The sequence below is a fragment of the Dama dama genome, chromosome 17 (genome assembly GCF_033118175.1).
Source record: "Dama dama isolate Ldn47 chromosome 17, ASM3311817v1, whole genome shotgun sequence".
NCBI classification, from domain to species: Eukaryota; Metazoa; Chordata; class Mammalia; order Artiodactyla; family Cervidae; genus Dama; species Dama dama.
The window spans coordinates 60,056,025-60,068,493 of record NC_083697.1 but is presented as its reverse complement, the minus strand read 5'-3'; the positions used below and the strand labels follow the sequence as shown (position 1 = coordinate 60,068,493).

The 12,469-nt window shown below is 35.2% G+C and overlaps 1 protein-coding gene and 1 long non-coding RNA gene across 2 annotated transcripts in view; one reads left to right on the top strand and one right to left on the bottom strand.

Annotated features, from left to right (window-relative positions):
* DTHD1 (death domain containing 1) overlaps nt 1-12,469 on the bottom strand; it is a 76,929-nt gene that overhangs the window by 51,727 nt on the left and 12,733 nt on the right. The window lies entirely within an intron of this gene.
* Nucleotides 1-12,469, top strand: part of LOC133071767 (uncharacterized) — a 269,861-nt gene that overhangs the window by 255,359 nt on the left and 2,033 nt on the right. Inside the window, exon 5 of the long non-coding RNA XR_009696521.1 lies at nt 3,704-3,785. This is a non-coding gene — a long non-coding RNA (uncharacterized LOC133071767). The remainder of the gene's footprint in view (nt 1-3,703; nt 3,786-12,469) is intronic.

The following is a 12,469-nucleotide window of genomic DNA, read 5'->3' as shown; positions in this document are numbered from 1 at the left end:
GCCACAACTACTGAACCTACATGCAGCAACTGCTGAAGCCCGTGTGCCCTAGAGCCTGTGCCCCGCAGCAAGAGAAGCCTGCACACCCCAACTAGAGAGTAGCTCCAGCTAACCACAACTAGATAAATAGCCTACCAGCAACAAGGACCCAGCACAGCCAAAAATAAACAGGTGAAACTACATTTAAAAAAATTAAAAGAATGAAGACACGGACTTCCCTGTAGGTCTAGTGGTTAAGACTCCTCGCTTCCATGGCAAGGGATGTGGGTTTGATCCCCGGTCAGGGAACTAAGATCCCACATGCTGTACTATGGGACCAAAAGAGTTAAAACAAAAAAAGAAAGAAGAAAAGAAAACAAAAAAAGAATGAAGATGTAAATGTGAATCCCACATCTTCATTTGTGAATAGAATTAGTTATATATTTAAAACCACTTTAGTTTCACAGGTTGAGCTATCTTATGAACCATAAATGAGGAACTGAACTATGTTTAAAATGTCTACCCTTAAAAATTTAGACTATGTTGATCAACCCAGATTAAAATCAAGAGGATAGGGGAAAATATAAGTTTTTAGCTTTTGGCTTATAACCACAAATGTAAATTTTTAACACTTGGAAGTTAATGATCTATTAACACAGGAAGATATACTCATACTGAATCCAGAATTTTGGTCATTTACTATAAATTGACTTAATTATGTATAATATTAATTCTTTCTGATAAAAAACTACTTTTCCCCTGCTAATAGCCTAAGTTTTCTGTGAAAATCTACATGTTATCAACTGTGGTGGGGTTGACCCTACGCCCAGGTCTAGATGGGTGTTTGATTTGAGCCATATAGTACATTTGGCATTCATCAGTGCTATTTGCCAAAATACCCGATTTCTACACATTCTGAGCACATGATAGACTTATACTTCCTTGTCACCTATGGTTTAGTGGGGCTATGTGACCAGTTCTGGTTAACGAATATTGAGAAATGTCATTTTGCCATTTTCAGGCTAAGAATTAAACTGCTAGTGTGAGTGTATCTGAAGCTCTTCTTTCTGCTACCATGACAGCAACAAAAGAATGAGTGCCCTTCAACTTAAGTCTGGGAGAGAGATGGCCAAGAGGCAGCCTGTCTTCAGTGAATCAGGGTTTTGTTACCATGTCATAAACTGGGCGAGCCTACCTTGGATAGCACATCTTCCTTTTGGTTTCAGTGATGTGTTTAGGGATGAGTTTGTGACAGATTTGGAGAAAGAATAAGACCCAGGACTTTGATGTATAGTCATGGGGAAAGGAAGATTCTTCTTTTCTACTGAACTTGGAGTTTTGGAGATGTGGAAATATTGCCAGCATGAGGAATATGCCAAAGAATGGAACCGGCACAGAGAAAGGCAGAAAGGGAAGAAATACATAAAAATAATATTTTAATATTATTCTTTATGGCTCAAGTGAAATATTAAAATAAAAGTATCCCTAGATTTGTAATTTACGTGGACTAAAGGATTCCCTGTTTCTTAAGCACTTTGTTTTTCTTTCACTTAAAATTTAAAAAGTCCTTAATGATATTAAGATCAAATTTAGACTATTTTTTTCCATTGAGATATAGTATACATATAACTTTATGTGAGTTTGACATGTACAATGTGATGATTTGATACTTGTATATATTGACAATTATTGCCACAATTAGGTTAGTTAGTACATCAATCACTTAAAATTTAGTCTTTAATATGATAATAGACACAACTTGTATTGAAATTAAATAATTTGATGGCATCCTTATTTATCCCAGATGTCCTTAACAACTCTGCAATTAAACTCTTTGTTTTATACATACCATTAGCAAACTTTGACAAGTGGTATTACCTGGCAGTGAATAGCCCTTGATCAGACTCCACAAAAGATGAGATTTTTATATACTAATAGTTCCATAAAACATAATCAACCTTTATTAAATCAATTTGTTTACTCAAGAACAGTTGATTTTGCTGTTTCTTGAGTTCAAGACTCTTTCCATGTCCAAGATTCCAGGCATTGAGGGAATTATGTTTGGCCCATTTGGGGTCAAATATTCAATTATACTGAACACTGAAGAACATGGAAACTTCTATGAGCTCCACATGGATGGAAAAGACAGTTTCTAGAATTTCTGGTATAATTACTTAAAAATAAAATAGAAGGATACACAAACCAGCACATGTCCACCCTAGGCCACCTTTTTCAAGTCTTACGGTGTACTGATAGCATAATTCCCAGACACATGCCTTAGTGCCACACAATTAAAGACTCTTCCCCAAGATAAAAAGATCTGTTCCAAAGTACCTCAATATTTTGTCTCTGCAAATAGACAATACAGGGGACTTTTCAAGGATAATTTCTTTTCTTGTTTATTAGACTATATTTTTTGTGCAGTTTTAGATTCACAGTAAAAAGGAGAGAAAGGTACAGAGATTTCCCATATATCACCTACTCCCACAAGTGCATAACTTCTTCCATTTATCCTCATTCCCCGTTCCCCACCAGAGTGGTATGTTTACAATAATTGATGAACTTGCATTGGCATAGCGTAGCCATCCAAAGTCCATAATTTCATTAGGGTTCACTCTCTGTGTTGCACTGAATGGTTCACAATTAAACAATCTGGCAGTTCGAAAGTGAAAGTGAAAGTCGTTCAGTCTGTCCGACTCTTTGTGACCCCGTAGACTATACAGTCCATGAAATTCTCCAGGCCAGAATACTGGAGTGAGTAACCTTTCCCTTCTCCAGCGGATCTTCCCAACCCAGGGATCTAACCTCGGTCTCCCACATCACAGGCGGGTTCTTTACCAGCTGAGCCACCAAGGAAGCCCAAAAATATTGGAGTGGATAGCCTATCCCTTCTCCAGCAGGCCTTCTCAACTGAGGAATTGAACCAGGGTCTCCTGAATTGCAGGCTGATTCTTTACCAGCTAAGCTATCAGGGAAGCCCTAAGTGCTTCAAAGGAGAGGAATGTTCTGACAGTGAACATGCCCAGGAGTCTCCCTTAGACTTGAGGCATCCAATTCTAATTTCCCCTACAGGAACCCTAGAAATGGAAATGGCAGCCCACTCCATTATTTTTGCCTGGAGAATTTCAGGGACAGAGGAGCCTGGTGGGCTACAGTCCATGAGATCAAAAGAATGGGACACGACTGAGTGACTAACACTTCAATGGATTTGGACAAATACATATCGACACATATCCATCATTACAGAGTATTTTGACCAACCTAAAAATTCTCTGTACTGTGCCGGTTCATCTATCTCCAATGCCAAATTCCTATAACCATAATATTTTTACTGTCTTCATGGTTTTGCTATTTCCAGAATGCCATACAATGTGTATCAAACAGTAGGTAGCCTTTTCAGATTGGCTTCTTCCACTTAGCAGTATGCCTTTAAGGTGCTTCCATGTCTTTCTGTGGCTTGTTAGCTCATTTATTTTTGGTGCTGAATAATATTCTATTGTGTGGGTGTTATTTATTCATTCACCTGCTGAAGAACATCTTGCTTGCTACCAAGTTTTGACAGATAAGAATAAAGCTGCTATAACATCTGTGTGCATACATTTTTAACTCCTTTGGGGGAAATACCAAGGACTGCTATTGCTGGATCATATGGTGGAATTATATTTAGTTTTGTAAGAAATCAACAAACTATCTTCTAAAGTGTACCGTTTTGCGTTCCCACCAGCAACAAATGAGAATTCCTGTTTTGCCCCATCTTCACCAGCATTTGAAGTTGTCAATGGCCTGGATTTTGGTCATTCCAATAGGTATGTAGTGATATCTTTGAATCTCACTTACGACATATGATATGGATCATCTTTTCAAATTCTTACTTGCCAACTGTACATTGTCTTTGGTGAGGTATCTATTAAAGTTTTTGGCCTATTTTTGAATCGGGTCTTTGTTTTCTTATTGTTGGGTTTTAGGACTTATTTACAAATTTTGGATAACAGTCCTTTATCAGATGTACCTTTTGCAAATATTTTCTCCCAGTTTGTGGCTCATCTTCTTATTCACTTGGCATTTTTTGCCCAGTGTAGAAGTTTCTAATTTTATGAGGTCCAACAATATCAATTATTTCTTTCATGGACTATACCTTTGATGTTTTATCTAAAAAGTCATTGCCTTACACTCGATCATTTAGATTTTCACCTGTGTTATCTTCTAGGAGTTTTGTATGCCTTTGTGTTTCACATTTATGTTTATATGCTACTATTTTGGATTAATTTTGTAGAGTATAATATTTGTGTCTAGATTCATTCTTTTTGCATGTAGATGTTCACTTGTTCCAATTCCATGTGTTGAAGAGACTGACTTCATTGTATTGCCTTTTTTCCTTTGTCAAAGATCAGTTGGTTGTATTTCCTGGGTTCTCTATTCTGTTCTATTGATCTTTGTGTCCATTCTTAGCTGGTCACTACCACACTGTCTTGATCACTGTAGCTTTATAGTTCACCTTGAAGTCAGGGAGGGTCAGCCCTCCAATGTTGATCTTCCTTAATACAGTAAGTCCCTTATATATGAATGAGTTCTGTTCTGAGAGCGAGTTTATAAGTCCACTTTGTTCCTAAGTCCAACAAAGTTAGCCTAGGTACCCAACTAACACAATTAGCTATATAGTATTATGCTGTAATAGGTTTAATATATTTTTCACACAAATAATATATAAAAAACAAACACAAAAAATAAAGGAATCATTTTTAATCGTGCAGTACCTTGAAAAGTACTGTAGTAGATTACAATAGCTGGCACACAGGGGTTGATATCTAGTAAAGAAGCAAAAAGAGTTACTGGCTGGAAGAATGAGAAAAGGTGGGAGGTGTTAGAGCTGAAAGATCAGCAGCAATAGGAGATGGAGGGCAAGCTGCAATTTCACTCATTCCTGACATTGATGGCACAGGTCTGGTTTCTTGCTGGATTCAGTTCTATCTACCCTCTTAAAAAAAAATAAATCCAGTGATGTCTGGGTAGTAGCTCTTTTTTCCTTGTCATAGATGACAGGGTAGCTTTGGATCGCATTCTGCAATGGCTGCTGCAACCTTCATGTACCAATTCTACATCTGGGTCCTGTCCCTCAAGAACAAACAGTACCTCCTCAGATATAGAAAACCTCCTTGCCATTTCCTCTGTCATGAATCTCTTTGGTTTTTCAGTTCCTCCTTCTTCCTTTTGTTTCTCTTGGTTCTTTCTCTGTTGCACATTTGCTGTCTCATCCACATTAAAAACCTGCCTAGGTAAATGAAAGCATTAGCTGCTCAGTGGTGTCCAACTCTTGGCGGCTTCATGGACTGTAGCCCACCAGGCTTCTCTGTTCATGGGGTTCTCCAAGCAAAAATATTGGAGCGGGTTGCCATTTCCTTCTCCAGGGGATCTTCCTAACTCAGCGATTAAACCCAGGTCTCCTGAATTGCAGGCAGATTCTTTACCATCTGAGCCGCCAGGGAAGACTAAGTAAATACTTGCTTTCATCAATAATTTCCAAAGTATTTCAGGAAACTCCCAGCCAGCATTAAACTAAGTGGGATTGATGCTGATCCAGGTGCTGCTAGTGGTAAAGAACTCACCTGCTGATGCAGGAGACGTAAGAAACGCTGGTTTGATTCCTGGGTCAGGAAGACCCCCTGGATTAGGGCACAATAGCCCACTCCAGTATTCTTGCCTGGAGAATTCCAAGGACAGAGGAGCCTGGCGGGCTACAGTCTGTAGGGTCACAAAGAGTCAGACATGACTGAAGCAACTTAGCATGCATGCCTCCACACACTGAGTTTCTCCATCTCCTCCATCACTTTTCCTTGCTTCTTAAATGTTATTGCCAACATCATCGACATCATCAGCACAGCAGACTTCACATGCTCTATAATCTTCACAAGTCTTTTTTCTTTAGAATCACACCAGGACAATTTATGTTATAAGAACAAGAGATGTCTATCATCTTTTGACCTCACTCCACTCTCTCAATTATTTTCACTTTTGTTTCCATCATTATCTCTTGGCACTTCTTAGCAGTACCAACTGTATCACCATTGCTTTTACTATTTTTTCCATACATCCTGGACTTGAAATAAAGGTACTGTACTACTGTGTACTCCATAGAACAATAAAGTACACAACATCACTGCCACGTGTAGAGAAGGCATGCACATGATGAAGTACGCCAGACACGTGAGCTAACTTACATGATTGGACATACAGACACACGTTCACATCTTTGAAAGTTCACAATTTGTACGTTTGTATGTAGGAGACTTACTGTATTCGTTGGCCAGTCTGAGTGATATTTTCTTTTTGATTTGGAAAATTAAATTCTTACTTGACTTTCCAATCCACATCCCAAAGCTATACAGTATTTAGGAATAAGCCTGATAAAATGTATATAGTACATGTGTGGAGACTTTGGCAATGCTTCATTGAAAGACATTGGAAAACAACACAAATTGAAGCATATATTACAGGTAATAGATTAAAGGACACAATATACTAAAGATGTCATTTTTCTCCCAACTGACCCATATGTCAGAGGCAATTACTAACAAAACCCCAACAGTTTGTTCTTGTGGACCTTAGCAAACTGATTCTATTTTATATGAGTGGGAAAGTTTCAAGGAAGACAAACAAACAAAAATTTGTCTGGATAAGAATAATATGAGATGGCTTACCTATCAGGGACCAACTTGTTATAAAGCCTTAAAAGTTATGACAGTGTTAGATTAGCTCAAAACTATATAACAAGACTGATCAGTGGAACAGTTTGGAAGAAAATCCGTTATATGACAGAGGAAGCTTCACAGATTGTTAGGGAAAGAAATAACCATTCAATAAATCATGCTGCCTATCCACATAAAAACAATATATGAATTCCTACCTCACATTGTATGTAACAGTCAATTTCAGATGGATTGAAGACTTACATGAAATCCAAACTTCTAAAATTATAGGATAATAAAGAAGAACATTTTTATAATTTAGGAAATAAAAGTATTTTAGGACTGGGACAAAAAACACTGATAATAAAAGAAATACGATAAATTAGTCACATAAATATAAAAATACAGGCCACAAATTGACAAAAGTTTAGCACTTAGACCATTAAAAAAAATCCTACAAATAAATGTAAAAAGTTCAAAAATGAGCAAGAAATTACCTGACATATAAGTTACCTAACATGTAAGTTACCATACAGTTACCTGATATATAAGAAAACACAAATATCTAATAAAAGCCATTATGAAAGATGTCACCTTCATTTTAATCAGAGAACTTCAGATGAAAGCCACAAAAGTCCATTTTACAACTATTAGATTTTCAGATTACAAAATCTGACAATATGCAAGGCTAAAAAATATAAAAGTCAATACTGGGAGGATGAAATTTAGTTCTACCAGTTTGTAAAACCTGTAAAATTGTACATGTGCATATGCTATGCCCAGCAATAAGACTGGTGGGTACTCTGAAGAAGTGCTTACACAAATATACTTTGAGTGAAGAATAAGCATAATTGTAATATCTGTGTTAGCAAGAATTGAAACTACCCGAATGTCCCCCAATAAGAACACTGATACTTGAAATACGAAGCTATTCAATAGAATATTATACAGAAATGAGAACAAAGTTTATACAATTATAAATGGAACAGCAAGACCATAAGACTATATGCCGAAGGTTCGTAGCATTTTTACAAATGGCACACACAGACAAAGCCAAACAAGACATTATATATGGATGAATAAAAATATATTGATGAATGTAAAAAAATTAAAAGCAAAGGAATGAGTCAAAATTTTCTAATAGTGGTTAACTTTGGTGAAAAGTGAAGAGTAATTAGGGTAGGGAGGTAAGGGATAGGATGGGAAGAGACAAGTAAGGAGATGTAATTGTATTGATGATATATAATTTCTTAAGTTATGTGATAGTTTTACCAGTTTCTCCATTTTATTATTTTTTATGACATGTATATTATACAAATATTCTTGTATATGACACATATATTTTGATAAGGTGATCTTAAAACCAATAGCATTTTGTAGAAATGGCATTTTTCATGCAAAAAAAAACCAATTTCCCATCTAATTCTCTAAAATATTTCTTGCATATTGTGGAATAAGCTTCTATTTAATAAATTAATTTCTCCTTTCATTACTATCAAGAAATCTTTTCTGGCTTATAATTAAATAACTGTCATGTTTTGCCCAGAAATCATTCACACATGAAGGAATGTACTACAACAAAGACTTTTTATTCTTTATATTCAAACTACATTTTGACATCAAATCATTTTATCTTTTCTATATTCTGAGGCATGGATTGCTTCATTGTGTTTCTACTTCCACAGAAAATGTTCAGCTAACTTTTACTCTTTGATATAAGAATGTTAAATAAATAGTTCATATAGGTTTTTATTTAATTGTTTTATGCGCCTCTGGATAGGGAAAATGCATCTCCCATGTCTAGCACTAAATAGCAGCAGAGCATATCAAATTTATCAATTTAGTATTGTCAGAAAGTCCAGAAAATTAATGGCATGATTTATTTTTCCACAAATTTACTCATTAATTTATTTAATTCACCTAATTTAACGTCGCATCAACTATGCTGTAATTATGCTGAGTGATTATAAATGGAAAAGAGAATTTAATAACACTATGGTGTGATTTAAGATATACAAAAGAACAGGGCTAGCCCTAAAAGAGGAGCAGTCAGTCAATCCCTTCTGGAGATCATAGACTGTCTTGACATAAGGAGAGAGCTGAGCTTCAACTTATAGAACAAATGAGAGTTCTTCAGCTAAACATGGCAGAAAAAGCAGAGAGATCATGTACTAAGGCAAAGAAATGGAGAAGAAAAAAAGAAGTTTGGCCAGTAATTCTGAATTGATGACAAATGGCAATCTTAGAACGCCAGACAAAATCACACACACACAAACACACAAGTTAGAAAAACTCTGAAGCTGGAAAGAAAATCCCCTAGCTCTGGGGGAATAAAAATCTCAAAAAGCTAGAATTCTTTTTCCTCCCTAGGAAACACAAGGGACTGATTCCATGAGTCAGCCTGCTCCAATCCCACCAGTCATGCACACACACCAGGTGTGTGGGGTCTGGAGTCTAACACGGACTCAGGCACATTACATACAGCCTCCAGCTGTCAACTAGATCTAACTCAGCCATAAAACTGGAATCCCCAGAAGGACAGTACTGGCCTTGAAATGAGAAACAACAAAATCAACCAAAACCCCTTTGAACACTGACTCAAGAAAGCAACAAAGAAGCAGGCAAAAGCTTCTCTGGGTGGAAAGGAAGGGAGAGGAATGGCTGATCTGATCAAAAATTATAACCAATACTTGGAAATAAACTTCTAAGGCTAAAATTCATAGAGTAGAATTAGTATGAAAGAGAATTTACTAGTTTACACCATGTCAATAGCTATCATAGTTAATATCATGCTCATAGGTAAAATAATCTGAATGAGACTTAAAATGGAAGTGTTTACAATGATTAAAGGAATAAAAGAAGAAATAGTAAGCATAATGGAAAAACAGAGAACCTCAGAAAAGATATTTTTTTAAGATTTTAAAATATAGCAATTGCCTTTTAGAAAAGAGAATTATAATTATTAAAGTGAACAGCTGAAACAATTGGCAGTAAAATTGGTAAAATAAATGATAAATCTAAGGAAATCTCCACAAATGTAACATGTAAAACATTAAAAATATTTAAGATTAAGGTGGACATTCATATAAATTATGTTTTAACCTATTTATGTTTACTTAATATAAATTATTTTATTTATATATTTTCTCTTTAATTTCACCATGCTGTTTTCTTGTTTTCTTCCTGTTACCACTTTGCCATATGAATTTTTACTTTTCTTTTGCTTTTATATTATTTATATTCAATTCTAGATTTTTGAAAATGAGTTACTGTCCTATTCTTGATCTGTTAAATTTTATTTTATCTTCAACTCATTAATTTTATCTATTTATTTATTTTGCTAAGAACTAGTGAGTAATACATTCTGTGAGCATTTGTATTTAAAAAAAAAAAAACAAACAAACTTGCTTGTTAGGTGAAAACCCTAATTCCGCATCTTCCCTTCAAATCTCTTAAGGCTTTAGTCCATTTATCCTTGATATTTCATGCTACACAGAATGAGCCTGGGGCTAGACAGATTTTATTCCTTCTTACTTAATCTATTTCTGCTGAATGAATGCTTATGGAATTACATTTTATTTAAAAATACATTCCAATTTCTTATGTTATGTCTAAAGTATAGATTTATTTTTTTCATAAATTTTGAAATCAACACTTTCTAACTCAAGGTTTTAGTCAACATCAGAAAATTACATTTCTGTGCCTTTGATTATTACTTCTTTCATGGTTGTTTTGGTCTCTTTCTCAATGGTACTTAAAATTCCTAAGTTATATCACTTTAGATGAGTCCTTATCATATCTTGGTGACTTTTCATCTCAGTTTCTTATCTTTGTATCTCACCCTGTTGTTCTTTATTCTTTTCTGCTCCATACTGATGGTTATTTCTATATTTTTTTGTTGTTGTTATTTTTGTTCTTCTTTGAAGTCTTGGTGTTGATTGGTATTATTTTTTTTCCCTTACAACATCATGGAGGAGTTGGGTATTTTCTTATCTTCGAATGAACATCTGTCCACCCATGTTCAATTTGGTTGCCATTTGAATCTTTCATAGATCTAGAGGGCAAAATTTCTAAGCCAATTTTCAGTGTCTAGTCATTTTTGCTGAGTATAATTTCTCTGAACAAAGGTGTAACCTTCTCCTATCAGTATTGACTAGATTTCCAGTACTTCAAGTCAATGAAGTATATGAAAATGTGCCACCGCCAGTATGCATATCTTTAAGAGATTTTATTGCCTCTACTATTATCCCTATATTTTGGCAATTTCATTTTTGACAGTGCAATACACTGCCTTCAATTTCTCTCTACATTCTGCCCTGTTGTTTCTGAGGAATGTGGAAATACAGCAAGGGAGAGGCAGAAGAAACATTGACCTAGTCACTTGCACAAATGATATTTGTGTATGGCAGGGATACATTTTTATTCTCACTGGTGTATATAGACTATGAATAAGATCAACCATTGGGAACAGGAAATTGTTTTATTACTATCTTTCTGGCAAATGTAGCTACTTTGTTTTATAATATAAAGTACATGTCAACACAAATTTATTTTTATTAACCCTTTGCAACCTACCCTAAAGACAACTGAAAAATTTACTAGATTTTAGCAATAGGTTACCAATAAGAATCAAATTTTAGAGTTAAGCCCTCATCTTTAAATATATATATATACACACATATAAAATATATGTATATAAAATATGAGGATATTTGAAAGAGAATGTCTTAATCTGTTAAGACTAATATGTTTAAATAGGAAGCTCCAGGATATTTTTGGTTTTAAATCTTACTTTACCATGATATATAGGAACATGGATTAACTCAATGCCAATTAGGATATCATACATATAATTTTGTATAGCAAAAGCACATACAACTGAATCGTGTCTGTATTTCTATGTTCGTTCTCACATACCTAATACTAAGAAAAGTTTAACTTGGTCTCCTGGCCAATGTTCTACTATTGTCAGCTTCCTAAATTAGAAACACAGTGGTAAAGAGCAAATAATCCACCTCTCAATTTCTAATCTTACAGCCGCAAACTAAATACATGGCAGATCCATGTGCTATATAGAGTCATGATTAGAAAGAAACTATTTGAGTCCAAACCAAGCTTGCACACTTCTTAGGCACAGTCTTCCCTCAGCATCTGGGTGCAAGAGACTGATTCCAGGACCCCCATAGATACCAAACTCTGTGGATGTTCAAGTCCCTTTTGTAAATGGCATAGGCTTTGCACATAACCTAGACACACATCTTCTTTTTAATCATCTCAAGACTAATTATAATACTTGATACAGTGTAAATGGTATATAAATAGTTGCCAGCACATGGCATATTCAAGTTTTGCCTTGGGGAACTTGCTAGAGTTTTTAAAAAAATATTATCGACCTGTGATAGATTGATCCTCAGATGTACAACCAGCAGATAATTGTAATACAAGTTCTTAGTCTCATTGAGTTTCAGACTTCCAAGTGATAAAATGGAGGTGAGGTGGTGTGCAGATTGGATGAGATAATATACATAAGGAATCGGGTTTAAAAAATTAGCTTCTCAGTTAATAGTTGTTATTATTTCTGTCTAAAGTTGTTTCCAAAAAGAAAAAAAAAAAAATTGCCTTCAGAATCAAAGAATGTGAAGGTTCCTGTTTACCTTTCTTATTAGGAAAAAAAAAGTATTAAGTGAAAGGACAGAAACAAAGATCAGGTTACTATTTGTGTGTGTGTGTGTATGTGTGTGTGTGTTTAGTCACTAACTTGTGTCTGACTCTTTTGCGACCCCACAAACTGTAGCTCTCCAGACTCC